Consider the following 14,216-nt stretch of genomic DNA (forward strand, 5'->3'; position numbering starts at 1 on the left):
GTCTAATTAGATCGAGAATCATTCAAATTAAGAACAAAAACTCGTTGCTTTTTCTTTCCCTATAATTTAATTGAAGCCGCAACCCTATCCATTTATTCATTCGACCCAACTTTATTTTGTTCCGTTCCAAGAATTCTAACACGGTTTTATACCCATCTAGGAACAATGAAATATTCTCAGAACTTTCCGTTGATACGACATGCTATTTTTACCATTCATTCCCTTTCAGGATCAGTCGTGGTCTTCCAAACTTTACCGAGAGTATGGACGAATCCCTCACTTCATCCATATGTGTAAAAGAGACTAGTCGCACTTAAAAGCCGAGTACTCTACCGTTGAGTTAGCAACCCGAAGAAAATAACGAAAAAATTGTGTAGATACAATCCGAAGAAAAAGAAATAAAGAGATTAGAAAAGATAACCAAAAACCATTGAAGGAAGAAATCTCAAAAAATACATTCACATTTTCGAATTAATTTAAAACATAAAATAAACCTAAATAGATCCACTTCATTTATCACAATGAATTATATTTGTTCGATACACTGTTCTCAATATAAATATTGAATAAAAAAACAAAAGAAATTTCAATTGACAACAATAAAAAATATTTAAAAAAGGACTTGTGTTTGATTGACACTGTTACACCCTATATTTTCGTATGTAAAAATGCGTCGTAAGCAAACTAATGTAGGACAAAAAAATGAGATAATATTTAAAAGTATATAAAGTAAGTTAATCATGTTACCTCTGAGGTTACAAATATTGAAGATCATGAACAACAAGTACAAAGAGTGTTAGACAGTTCAGAAGCTAAAGCAATTAAATAAAACAATGTTTCATCGAAAGTCGACAAGTTGGGAATGTTATAACATGTACCTTTGGGGTGAGACTAGGGTGATTAACATGATAAAGAGATTATGTTATGATTTATATTAGTCGTATTACATCCGTGTGTTATGTTTTTAAGTCAAGCGAGTTGTGGAACAAAAGTCGATGAAAGTCATCACAAGTTACATTCATAAGTTTTACTGAAACTTTGGGTCAAATGTAACTGCAATTTTCTCCCAATATACTTAGAGTTATGGTGTGTTCCACCCATCAAATTAAATATCTATGAGTCTATTTTCCAACGCATTAAACCATTTGTCAATACGACATTGGAGTAGAGAGATATGTGCATTTTTGCGATACTGCGCAAGCTGCTAGGTGACAAGTAGGTGTGTCACCTACTTGCTTAAATGAAAGCCCAAAAATGGGCCATTTAGGGTCGTCCAAAGAGGCCTTTTAAGGGCCTATTTTCTTCATATATTAGACTTAAAATAGAGCATAATAACCAGACATAAGCTCTGCAAAGAATCCTCCCAAAAATTTCCCATAAACCCTAATTGATTTTCTCTCCCTTTCAAGTTCCAATTGGAGGTAAAACTTAGAGTTTGAAGAACCAAGATAGGAGCTGAGTTATCCAACAAATAAGGTGAGTTTACTGCTCTCTTTCATCCATTTTTTTCTGCTGTAAATTCATGGTAAGTCGTTCTATACTTGTAAGAACTCACGGGACGGTGATCGGAAGCCGTGAGTTCGAGTTATTCACTTGTAGCGGACTGTTTTGTGGACTGTTTTGTGTTGCTGTTGGGCTGCGTGTTTTATTACTATTTTGTGGAGTTTTGGAGGAGGAAGGGGGTTTATAAACACCATATAAATGTAGGGTGGTTGGCTGGTCGTTCGTCATAACATTTTCGGGTCGTTTGACACTACTACGGTGGTCGTTTTGTGTACGAAGAGATTGGGGTGTGTTGGGCTGTTTTGTAGTATTTGATGGTGTATATAGGGCTGGAAAATGATGTATATATGTTGTTATTGTTCTGTCCTTGTATTGTTGGTGTTATCTTGAAGTTGGAGGAAGGGCATATTATAGGGGAGATGCTGCCCGTTTTAATACAAAATAGGTTTGTCGTTCGTTGTGCGATAGTTGTACCTTTTGTAACTTAACGATAGTATTATTATCATTCTTGTAGATTAAGGTGCGAAGAGGTGAGTTCAACTTGGTGATTGAAAAGATTGTGATAAGGTATGTTAAGGCTAAGCCTTCCTTCATTTTGGCATGATCTCATAGCTACATGTGTTAGTAATGAGACAAAAAGAGAAGTTCATATTCATGAATTTATTCACACTATTCTAGTCTCATAAGTTACAATATTATTCCTTATCGAGATTCTATATTCAATATAGTATTGTCTTCTTCCAGTCAAGAGAGCAGCAAGCCTATATATACAGTATTACAGTATTTTCATTACCATCGAGCTATAATCGATGGGCAGGCCCCTATTGGGCAACCTCTGATCAGATGGAAAGTTATATACCGAGCCTACTGTGGCCGAGCGCCTATGAGCGAGCCCAGCATGGTCGAGATACATAGCCTAGTATGGCCGAGCGCCTATAAGCGAGCCTACTATGGCAGAGCAGTTATATATACCGAGCCTTATAAGGCCGTACAATTATTTTACTTACTATATTGAAGGAGTTGAGTCAGTATCAGCAGGTAAGTATATCTCCAGATCATCTTTGACTCCCAGTTAATTTCAGTTATCATATTATCAGTTCAGTTTCAGATTTCAGTTATTTTATTGCCTTATATACTCGGTACATTATTTCGTACTGACGTCCCTTTTTGGGGGCGCTGCATTTCATGCGTGCAGGTTCAGACAGACAGACGGGTAGACCTCCTCAGTAGGTGTTTCCCGAGTTCCGCCTGATCGGTAAGCTCCACGTCTTTCGGAGTTGCCAGGACTAGAGTTTTGTGTACATCTTATGTATATCTGTATATATGTTATGGGTAGGTCGGGGCCCTATTCCGATCACAGTACATCTATCAGTAGAGGCTTGTAGGCATATCCTGTTGGTTAGTGCAGTATGTTGGGTTTGTATAAATTGGTGGTTTGTCAGCTGTAGTAGCTATGACGGCCTTGTCGGCCTAGCTTTATATTGATATTTAGTTAGTGCTAGTTTCCATTCAGTTTTATATTTTGCTTCGCAAATTGTCTTGCAAGGTGGCCCCATGGCCAAAGTATGACATTATGTGTTCAGAGTCCCTTAGTCGCAAATTGGTACGCCAGGTTAGGTGAGGCACGGGGTGCTTGTCTCGCTCCTAGGTTCGGGGCGTGACAAACTTGGTATCAGAGTAGTTCTGTCCTAGGGAGTCTACAAGCTGTGTCTAGTAGGGTCTTGTTTATAGATGTGTTGTGCACCACATTATATAAGCAAGGAACTACAGGGCATTTAGGAGTTGGTTACACTTCTTTGAAATCTAAATCGTGCTATAGAACTGAGTTATAGGAAATTTGAATTAAACTTATGTGTTGGTGTTTGCATGCACAGATGACGGTGACTAGGAAGACTACGGCTAGCCAGAGGAGAGATACAGTAGTAGGTGAGGGGACCAACAGGGTACCCCCAGTAGATGGGGCCCAGTCTGAGGCTCAAGGGGAGACCCCTACTCAGCCATTACCGGCTCCTCCACCAACTACGGAGATTCCTAGGGAAACCGCACATCCAGTTCCCCCTCCACTTCCATCAGATCAGGACTTAAGGAGTGCGGTGCATTTGTTGACACAGTTGGTAGCTACCCAGCAACATGCTAGGGCATCAGCTAGTGCAGGAACTTCTGAGGGGTCTGGGAGTTCAAGGGTCCGAGAGTTTATTGCTTTGAGTCCCCCAGAGTTCACGGGGACAGATCAGAGGGAGGACCCGCAGGATTTCATAGATCAGCTTCACAGGATCTTTCGTGTTATGCATGCCACGGAGAAAGAGGCAGTTGAGCTAGCAGCTTTTCGACTCCGAGATATAGCCATCCTTTGGTATGAGGGATGGGAGAGGTCCAGGGGACGTGATACACCTCCAGCTATTTGGGAGAATTTTTCAGATGCTTTCCTTGACCAGTACTTACCGCGGGAGATCCGACAGGCTCGAGTCGATCAGTTTCTAGCCCTCAAGCAGGGTAATATGAGTGTTCGAGAGTATAGTCTCCGTTTTGACTCATTGGCCAGATATGCACCATCCATAGTTTCTACTATGCGGGACAGGATTCACAGGTTTATAGCAGGGTTAGCCCCAGAGTTAACCGAGGCATGTGCCACCGCTGCATTGCAGGATAGTATGGATATCTCCCGGATTCAGGCATTCGCCCAGAATATAGAAAGGGGTAGGCGTCGGCAGCAGGGTACAGAGAGGGCTGAGCAAGGGCAACGTAAGAGGATGAGATTTCCCAGGTCTCAGGAGCAATCTCAGGGTAGTTATAGGACCCAGTACTTCGGACGGCCACCTAGGCCTCTGCCACCTCAGTTACAGGGTTACGGGTATGACCGCTATACTCAGTCAGGACCAGGTGAGAGCTCACGGGCGTCGGGTTTGCAGCGACAATGAGGTTCTGCGCAGACATGGTCATTTCCTCCGCGGTGTGACATCTGTGGTAGAGGACACTTGGGTCAATGCCGAGCAGGTTCTGATGCTTGTTATACATGTGGGCGTCCGGGGCATATGATGCGAGATTGCCCAAATAGAGATTCTGGGGGAATGGCACAACCAGCGAGTTCAGCAACAGGATCGTCTATGTCCGTGCATCCTTCAAGGCGTGAGTCTCAGTCTTCGGCTGGTAGAGGTCGAGGCAGAGGTAGAGGTTCCAGTTCAAGTGGTAATCAGAACCGTATCTATGCTTTAGCGGGTCGACAGGACCAGGAGTCTTCACCAGACGTTGTGACAGGTATATTAACCATTTGCTCTCACGATGCTTATGCTTTGATAGACCCAGGATCTACTTTATCGTATATTACCCCATTTGTCGCGAGGAAGTTTGGTATAGTGCCTGAAATACTAAGTGATCCTTTTGCGGTATCTACACCGGTCGGAGAATCGATTATTGCTAGACGGGTTTACCGAGGTTGTACGGTGACAATTTGTAGTCGTCAAACCTCAGCTGACCTAGTTGAGCTAGAGATGATGGACTTTGATGCTATCATGGGCATGGACTGGTTGGCAGCTTGCTATGCCACAGTTGATTGCCGAGCAAAGGTAGCCAAATTTCATTTTCCGGGTGAGCCAGTCCTTGAATGGGTAGGTAATACACCAACACCCAGAGGTAGGTTTATTTCCTATCTGAAGGCGAGGAAAATGATCGCAAAAGGGTGCATTTATCATATTGTGCGAGTTAGAGATGCAGATGCTGAGATACCTACACTTCAGTCTATTCCCATAGTCAAAGAGTATGCAGATGTGTTTCCAGATGAGCTTCCAGGTATTCCTCCAGAGCGAGAGATTGATTTTAGCATCGATTTGCTTCCAGGAACTCAACCAATATCCGTCCCTCCGTATAGAATGGCACCTGCCGAATTGAAGGAGTTGAAGGAGCAGTTAAAAGATTTGCTGGAGAAAGGTTACATTAGGCCCAGTACCTCACCTTGGGGTGCACCGGTACTATTTGTGCGGAAGAAAGACGGCTCGCTGAGGATGTGTATCGATTATAGGCAGTTGAACAAGGTAACTATTAAGAATAAGTATCCACTTCCAAGGATCGATGACTTGTTTGATCAGTTGCAGGGAGCTAGATGCTTTTCCAAGATTGATTTGAGGTCGGGGTACCACCAGGTCAGAGTTCGGGAAAAAGATATTCCGAAGACAGCCTTCAGGACCCGATATGGCCACTTCGAGTTCCTTGTCATGTCCTTCGGGTTGACTAATGCACCCGCTGTATTTATGGACTTGATGAATAGCCTATTCCAGCCATTTTTAGATCTGTTCGTGATAGTATTTATTGATGATATTCTGGTTTATTCCCGTTCAGAGGATGAGCATGCGGACCACCTGCGAGCGGTACTCCAAACCCTCCGTGATCGTAAGTTGTATGCTAAGTTTTCTAAATGTGAGTTCTGGTTGAAGTCTGTAGCATTCTTGGGGCATATTGTATCAGATGAAGGGATAAAGGTGGACACTCAGAAGATTGAGGCCGTGAAATCTTGGCCTAGACCTACCACTCCGACAGAGGTTCGTAGCTTTCTAGGCTTAGCAGGATACTATCGGAGGTTCGTAGAGGGTTTTTCTTCCCTTTCGGCACCATTGAGGAAGTTGACACATAAAGAAACTAAGTTTCAATGGACAGAGGCTTGTGAGCGGAGTTTCCAAGAGCTTAAGAACAAGTTGACCTCAGCTCCAGTTCTAACACTTCCAGAGGGTCTAGAGGGTTATGCCGTGTATTGTGATGCATCAGGTGTCGGGTTAGGATGTGTCCTGATGCAACATGGGAAGGTAATTGCATATGCTTCAAGGCAGTTAAGGAAGCACGAGAGGAATTATCCGACCCACGACCTCGAGTTAGCTGCGGTTGTCCATGCACTTAAGATATGGCGGCATTATTTATATGGTGTTCATGTTGATATATTTACTGATCATAAAAGCCTACAATATATTTTCAAGCAGAAAGAGTTGAATTTGCGACAGAGGCGATGGCTTGAGTTATTGAAAGATTACGATGTTAACATTCTCTACCATCCAGGGAAAGCTAATGTTGTAGCAGATGCCTTAAGTCGCCGATCTATGGGTAGCTTAGCACATGTAGAGCCCGAGAAAAGACAATTAGCTAGAGAGATTCATCAATTGGCTTCGTTGGGGGTTCGGTTAGTAGATTCTGAGGATGGTGGAGTTGTAATCCAAAACACTGCAAAATCATCCCTCATAGCTGAAGTCAAGGAAAGGCAGTACGAGGACCCAGAGTTGGTCGAGTTGAGAGAGCGAGTTCCGCAGCAGAAGAAGCCATTGTTAGAGCTCAAGGGAGATGGGGTTCTCAGATACAAGGGTCGTTTGTGTGTTCCAGATGTAGCAGGGCTACGAGACAGGATTATGTCAGAGGCACATTATTCATGGTATTCCATCCACCCTGGATCGACGAAGATGTATCATGACATTAAGGATATGTACTGGTGGAATGATATGAAGAAGAACATTGCTGAGTTTGTCGCCCAATGTACTAGTTGCCAGCAAGTGAAGGTAGAACACCAGAAGCCCGGAGGGCTAATGCAGACTATAGAGATCCCGACATGGAAATGGGAGGCGATAAACATGGACTTTATCATGGGTTTACCTCGTTCTAATCGTAAGTTCGATTCCATATGGGTGATAGTCGATAGGCTCACGAAATCAGCTCACTTCCTACCGGTCAGATCTACATATACAGCAGAAGATTATGCAAAGTTATATATTAAGGAGATAGTGCGGCTACACGGAGTACCAGTTTCTATTATATCTGACCGTGGGGCTCAGTTTACAGCACATTTTTGGAGGTCATTTCAGAGAGGTCTAGGGACTCAGGTGAATCTCAGCACAGCTTTTCATCCACAGACTGATGGACAAGCCGAGCGCACAATTCAGACGCTCGAGGATATGTTACGAGTATGTGTGTTGGATTTTAAAAGAAGTTGGGATGAACATCTACCTCTTATCGAGTTTGCATATAATAACAGTTACCACTCCAGTATCCAGATGGCTCCGTACGAGGCTTTGTATGGGCGTAAGTGCAGATCTCCTATAGGGTGGTTTGATGTTGGAGAATCTGGGTTACATGGGCCAGACCTGGTTCAGCAGGCCATAGAGAAAGTAAAGGTTATCCGGGAGCGACTGTTGACAGCTCAGAGTCGTCAGAAGTCATATTCTGACGTGCGGCGATGAGACTTAGAGTTCAGGATTAATGACTGGGTATTCTTAAAGGTATCACCTATGAAGGGCGTGATGAGGTTTGGCAAGAAAGGAAAGCTTAGCCCACGGTATATTGGGCCTTATAGGATCATTCGGAGAGTGGGCCAACTAGCTTATGAGTTAGAGTTGCCCTCAGAATTGGAGTCTGTCCATCCAGTTTTTCACGTATCTATGCTACGGAAGTGCATTGGCGATCCTACCCGAGTGGTGCCCACGGATGATGTACAGATTACAGAGGACTTGTCATACGAGGAAATTCCAGTTGCCATCCTAGACCGACAAATCCGCAATCTACGAAATAAGGAGGTAGCTTCCGTAAAGGTTTTATGGAGGAGCAAGAATGTAGAAGAGATGACGTGGGAATCGGAGGAAGAAATGAAGTCTAAATACCCCCACCTATTTCAAAATGAAGATATGGTTCGAGATGGGACGCTACAACATAGCTCTATGTAGGCTAGCAGGTCATCAGGTAAGCTTTTATTTTTCACTTTCAATATTTATGATTTACGGTCGGTGAGGCAAATTGCTGCTATTTATAAAGATTGGCCATGTGTGGCATGCATAGTATGTTTCTGGCTACGTGCAGGTTGGTTTTAACCTAGTGTACGAAGGATACTCTGGAAAAAGTTTCCAAAGTCTCCAAGAGTAAACATTCGAGGACGAATGTTCCCAAGGGGGAGTGATGTTACACCCTATATTTTCGTATGTAAAAATGCATCGTAAGCAAACTAATGTAGGACAAAAAAATGAGATAATATTTAAAAGTATATAAAGTAAGTTAATCATGTTACCTCTGAGGTTACAAATATTGAAGATCATGAACAACAAGTACAAAGAGGGTTGGACAGTTCAGAAGCTAAAGCAATTAAATAAAACAATGTTTCATCGAAAGTCGACAAGTTGGGAATGTTATAACATGTACCTTTGGGGTGAGACTAGGGTGATTAACATGATAAAGAGATTATGTTATGATTTATATTAGTCGTATTACATCCGTGTGTTATGTTTTTAAGTCAAGCGAGTTGTGGAACAAAAGTCGATGAAAGTCATCACAAGTTACATTCATAAGTTTTACTGAAACTTTGGGTCAAATGTAACTGCAATTTTCTCCCAATATACTTAGAGTTATGGTGTGTTCCACCCATCAAATTAAAGATCTATGAGTCTATTTTCCAACTCATTAAACCATTTGTCAATACGACATTGGAGTAGAGAGATATGTGCATTTTTGCGATACTGCGCAAGCTGCTAGGTGACAAGTAGGTGTGTCACCTACTTGCTTAAATGAAAGCCCAAAAATGGGCCATTTCGGTTCGTCCAAAGAGGCCTTTTAAGGGCCTATTTTCTTCATATATTAGACTTAAAATAGAGCATAATAACCAGACATAAGCTCTGCAAAGAATCCTCCCAAAAATTTCCCACAAACCCTAATTGATTTTCTCTCCCTTTCAAGTTCCAATTGGAGGTAAAACTTAGAGTTTGAAGAACCAAGATAGGAGCTGAGTTATCCAACAAATAAGGTGAGTTTACTGCTCTCTTTCATCCATTTTTTTCTGCTGTAAATTCATGGTAAGTCGTTCTATACTTGTAAGAACTCACGGGACGGTGATCGGAAGCCGTGAGTTCGAGTTATTCACTTGTAGCGGACTGTTTTGTGGACTGTTTTGTGTTGCTGTTGGGCTGCGTGTTTTATTACTATTTTGTGGATTTTTGGAGGAGGAAGGGGGTTTATAAACACCATATAAATGTAGGGTGGTTGGCTGGTCATTCGTCATAACATTTTCGGGTCGTTTGACACTACTACGGTGGTCGTTTTGTGTACGAAGAGATTGGGGTGTGTTGGGCTGTTTTGTAGTATTTGATGGTGTATATAGGGCTGGAAAATGATGTATATATGTTGTTATTGTTCTGTCCTTGTATTGTTGGTGTTATCTTGAAGTTGGAGGAAGGGCATATTATAGGGGAGATGCTGCCCGTTTTAATACAAAATAGGTTTGTCGTTCGTTGTGCGATAGTTGTACCTTTCGTAACTTAACGATAGTATTATTATCATTCTTGTAGATTAAGGTGCGAAGAGGTGAGTTCAACTTGGTGATTGAAAAGATTGTGATAAGGTATGTTAAGGCTAAGCCTTCCTTCATTTTGGCATGATCTCGTAGCTACATGTGTTAGTAATGAGACAAAAAGAGAAGTTCATATTCATGAATTTATTCACACTATTCTAGTCTCATAAGTTACAATATTATTCCTTATCGAGATTCTATATTCAATATAGTATTGTCTTCTTCCAGTCAAGAGAGCAGCAAGCCTATATATACAGTATTACAGTATTTTCATTACCATCGAGCTATAATCGATGGGCAGGCCCCTATTGGGCAACCTCAGATCAGATGGAAAGTTATATACCGAGCCTACTGTGGCCGAGCGCCTATGAGCGAGCCCAGCATGGTCGAGATACATAGCCTAGTATGGCCGAGCGCCTATAAGCAAGCCTACTATGGCAGAGCAGTTATATATACCGAGCCTTATAAGGCCGTACAATTATTTTACTTACTATATTGAAGGAGTTGAGTCAGTATCAGCAGGTAAGTATATCTCCAGATCATCTTTGACTCCCAGTTAATTTCAGTTATCATATTATCAGTTCAGTTTCAGATTTCAGTTATTTTATTACCTTACATACTCGGTACATTATTTCGTACTGACGTCCCTTTTTTGGGGGCGCTGCATTTCATGCGTGCAGGTTCAGACAGACAGACGGGTAGACCTCCTCAGTAGGTGTTTCCCGAGTTCCGCCTGATCGGTAAGCTCCACGTCTTTCGGAGTTGCCAGGACTAGAGTTTTGTGTACATCTTATGTATATCTGTATATATGTTATGGGTAGGTCGGGGCCCTGTTCCGATCACAGTACATCTATCAGTAGAGGCTTGTAGGCATATCCTGTTGGTTAGTGCAGTATGTTGGGTTTGTATAAATTGGTGGTTTGTCAGCTGTAGTAGCTATGACGGCCTTGTCGGCCTAGCTTTATATTGATATTTAGTTAGTGCTAGTTTCCATTCAGTTTTATATTTTGCTTCGCAAATTGTCTTGCAAGGTGGCCCCATGGCCAAAGTATGACATTATGTGTTCAGAGTCCCTTAGTCGCAAATTGGTACGCCAGGTTAGGTGAGGCACGGGGTGCTTGTCTCGCTCCTAGGTTCGGGGCGTGACAGACACTTCAAATCTAATCCAAATAAAATAGATACAAAAAAGTATAGATGGGAGAATAAATTAAGGGGAAAACAAAACTATAATTTACTTAGATTTATTTAATCCATAAATGATTCAATCAAGTTAAGTGAGATAAGCAAACTTGATTTCTTTTTTAGTTTTAGTAGAGTTCCAATGAAAAACGGAAAACCACTCAATTGAAGGAAATGCCCGAATTTTATATTTCGAGGATCAATAAAATAAGAGGTTTTGTCGTTATAGAACACGGAATTCAATGGAAGCTATGATAAAAAATATACAAATAGAAAAGGAAAGGGAGGAAATACAAAAAAATAGAAGAGAAAAGTCATACAAAGTTATAGCCCACGCCTTCCGAATGGGAGCGGGCCCCCGGACCTCGATCGCCTAAAAACTTTCGGGCCATAAAATACGACCTAAGGAACCATAGTTACCACTCCGCAATGATCGTTCCTCATGTTTTGCGTTTTACAGATAAAAACTAGAATTCCGCCTAATTCCCATATTTTCATGTGCTATAGCCCATGCCTTACAAGTGGGTCGGGCCCCCCAGACTCGGATCCCCTAAAATAATTTTGGACAATCAAATACGACCTAAGGAACCATAGTCACCGCCCCTCCATGGCCTCTCTCCGTTTGTTTTGCATTTTACGGCCAAAATACTAGAATTCCGTCCGATTCCCATATTTTCGTGTGCTAAAGCCCACGTCTTCCGAGTAGGCCCGGACCCCCGGACCCTGATTGACCAAAAATATGTTCGGGCCATCTAATAGGATCTAAGGAACTATATTCACAGCCCTGCCATTACCATTCCTCATTCTTTTGCGTTTTACGGCCAAAAAAGTAGAATTCCGCCCGATTCCCATATTTTCGTGTGCTATAGCCCACGCCTTGCGAGTAGGCCCGGGCCCCACGAAATCGGATCGCCTAAAATGTTTTCGGGCAAACACATAAGACCTAAGGAACCATATTCACCGATCCGCCGTAACCGTTCCTCGTTGTTTTGCATTTTACGGCCAAAAAATAGAATTCCACCCGATTACCATATTTTCGTGTGCTCTAGCCCACGCCTTCCGAGTGAGCCCGAACCCCCAGACCCAGATCGCCTAAAAATATTCCGGGCCATCAAATACGACCTAAGGAACCATAGTCACCGCTCCGCCATGATCGTTCCTCATTTTTTGATTTTATGGCCAAAAAACTAGAATTTCGCCCAACTCCCATATTTTCGTGTGCTATAGCCCACGCCTAACGAGTGGGTCGGGCCCCCCGGACTCGGATCGCCTAAAATTTTTTTGGGCAATCAAATAGGATATTAAGAACCATATTCACCACCTCGCCATGACCGATCCTTATTTTTTGCATTTTACGGCGAAAAAACTAAAATTTCGCACGATTCCCATATTTTCATGTGCTATAGCCCACGCCTTCCGAGTGGGCCCGGTCCCCCTAGAACCGGATCGCCTAAAATTTTTTAGGGCCATTACATACGACCTAAGGAACCATAGTCACCATCCTTCCATGACCGTTCCTCGCATTTTTGCGTTTCCGGCGAAAAACTAGAATTCCGCCTGATTCCCATATTTTCGTATGCTATAGCCCACGCCTTCCGAGTGGGCACGGGCCCCCGGACCCCGATCGCCTAAAAAAAATTTTGGGCCATGAAATATGACCTAAGGAACCATAGTTACCGCTCCGCAATGATCGTTCCTCATGTTTTGCATTTTACGGCCAAAAAACTAGAATTCCGCCTGATTGCCATATTTTCATGTGCTATAGCCCACGCGTTACAAGTGGGTCGGGCCCCCCAGACTCGGATCGCCTAAAAATTTTTTGGGCCATCAAATACGACCTAAGGAACCATAGTCATAGCCCCGCCATGGCTTCTCCTCATTTGTTTTGCGTTTTACGGCCAAAATACTAGAATTCTGCTTGATTCCCATATTTTCGTGTGCTATAGCCCACGCCTTCCGAGTGGGCCCCGGACCCCGATCGACCAAAAATGTTTTCGGGCCATCTAATACGACCTAAGGAACCATAGTCACCGCCCCTCCATGACCGTTCCTCGTGGTTTTGCATTTTCCAGCAAAAAAATTAGAATTCCGCCTGATTCCCATTGTTTCGTGTGCTATAGCCCACACCTTTCGAGTGGTCCCGGGGCCCGCGGAACCGGATCGCCTAAATTTTTTTGGGAAATTAAATACGACCTAAGCAACCATAGTCACTGCCCCGTCATGACCGTTCCTCGTTATTTTGTGTTTTACGACCAAAAAAGTAGAATTCCGCCTGATTCCCATATTTTCGTCTGCTATAGCCCACGCCTTGCGAGTACGCCCGGGGCCCCCCGAAACCGGATCGCCTAAAAATTTTCCAGGCAAATAAATATGACCTAAGGAACCATATTCACCGACCCGCAGTGACCGTTCCTCGATTTTTTGCATTTTAAGGCCAAAAAACTAGAATTCCGCCCGATTACCATATTTTCGTGTGCTATAGCCCACGCCTTCCGAGTGAGCCCGGGCCCCTAGACCTAGATCGCCTAAAAAATTTCCGGGCCATCAAATACGACCTAAGGAACAATAGACACCGCCCCGCCATGATCATTCCTCATTTTTTGCATTTTACGGCCTAAAAAGTTGAATTCAGCCAAATTCCCATATTTTCGTGTGCTATAGCCCACGCCTAACGAGTGGGCCGGCCCCCCGGACTCAGATCGCCTAAAAAATTTTCGGGCCATCAAATACGACAGTAACAACCATAGTCACCGCCTCGCCATGACCGATCCACGTTTTTTGCATTTTACGGCCAAAAAACTAGAATTCCACCCGATTCCCATATTTTCGTGTGCTATAGCCCAAGCCTTCCGAGTGGGCCCGGTCCCCCCAAAACCCCGATTGCCTAAAAAAATTTTGGGTCATGAAATACGACCTAAGGAACTATAGTTACCGCTCCACAATGATCGTTCCTCATGTTTTGCGTTTTACGAACAAAAAACTAGAATTCCGCCTAGTTCCCATATTTTCATGTGCTATATAGCCCACGCCTTACATGTGAGCCGGACCCCCGGACTCGGATTGCCTAAAATATATTTGGGCCATCAAATACGACCTAAGGAACCATAGTCACCGCCCCGCCATGGCCTCTCCCCGTTTGTTTTGTGTTTTACAGCCAAAATACTAGAATTCCGCCCGATTCACATATTTTCGTGTGCTTTTCCCACGCCTTCCGAGTGGGTCCGGGCCCCCGGAC

This window comes from Nicotiana tomentosiformis, chromosome 2, assembly GCF_000390325.3.
Source record: "Nicotiana tomentosiformis chromosome 2, ASM39032v3, whole genome shotgun sequence".
NCBI lineage: Eukaryota > Viridiplantae > Streptophyta > Magnoliopsida > Solanales > Solanaceae > Nicotiana > Nicotiana tomentosiformis.